We start from the raw sequence: 1,291 nt of genomic DNA, 5'->3' as shown, positions 1-1,291 counted from the left end.
GGGTCTCAATAAAGGAGCTAGCGGTTGCGCCTAAACAGGGCCCATATGCTCGAGAATTATCGAGAAGGAAGTATCCGAGGATTTTGCGGTTTTCACCTTTCTCTTCCTTACTAAGGGACCTTTCCAAGGATACCAAGTGTACCAGGCCGGAACTGAAATCCTGAGCTACAATCACGACATTAAGTCATCACCATACCAGGTGCCGTGACAAGCGGTGTCCCAATAAAGGAGCTAGCGGTTGCGCCTAAACAGGGCCCATATGCTCGAGAATATCTCGAGAAGGAAGTATCAGAGGATTGTGCAGTTTTCACCTTTCTACTCCTTACTAAGGGACCTTTCCAAGGATACCAAGCTGTGCCAGGCCGGAACTTAAAGCCTGAGCTACAATCGCGACATTAAGTCATCACCCTACTCGGTGCCGTGACAGGCGGGGGCTCAATAAAGTAGCTAGCGGTTGCGCCTAAACAGGGCCCATATTCTCGACAATATCTCGAGAAGGAAGTATCCGTGGATTTTGCGGTTTTCACCTTTCTATTACTTACTAAGGGACCTTTCCAAGGATACCAAGTGTGCCGGGCCGGAACTTAAAGCATGAGCTACAATCGCGACATTAAGTCTTCACCCTACCCGGTGCCGTCACAGGCGGGGTCTCAATAAATATAAAGGAGCTAGCGGTTGCGCCTAAACAGGGCCCATATGCTCGAGAATATCTCGAGAAGAAAGTATCCAAGGATTTTGCGGTTTCCACCTTTCTATTCCTTACTATGGGACCTTCCAAGGATACCAAGTGTGCCAGGCCTGAACTTAAAGCCTGAGCTACAATCGCGACATTAAGTCATCACCCTACCCGGTGCCGTCACAGGCGGGGTCTCAATAAAGTAGCTAGCGGTTGCGCCTAAACAGGGCCCATATGCTCGAGAATATCTCGAGAAGAAAGTATCCAAGGATTTTGCGGTTTTCACCTTTCTATTCCTTTCTAAGGGACCTTTCCAAGGATACCAAGTGTGCCAGGCCGGAACTTAAAGCCTGAGCTACAATCGCGACATTAAGTCATCACCCTACCCTGTGCCGTCACAGGCGGGGTCTCAATACATTTAAATAAGCTAGTGGTTGCGCCTAAACAGGGCCCATATGCTCGAGAATATCTCGAGAAGGAAGTAACCGAGGATTTTGCGGTTTTCCCCTTTCTATTCCTTACTAAGGGACCTTTCTAAGGATACCAAGTGTGCCGGGCCGGAACTTAAAGCCTGAGCTACAATCGCGACATTAAGTCATCACCCTACCCGGTGCC

This window comes from Branchiostoma floridae, chromosome 2, assembly GCF_000003815.2.
Source record: "Branchiostoma floridae strain S238N-H82 chromosome 2, Bfl_VNyyK, whole genome shotgun sequence".
In the NCBI taxonomy this organism is placed as follows: Eukaryota; Metazoa; Chordata; class Leptocardii; order Amphioxiformes; family Branchiostomatidae; genus Branchiostoma; species Branchiostoma floridae.
The sequence above is the reverse complement of the archived record's forward strand: the minus strand, read 5'-3'. Positions refer to the sequence as shown.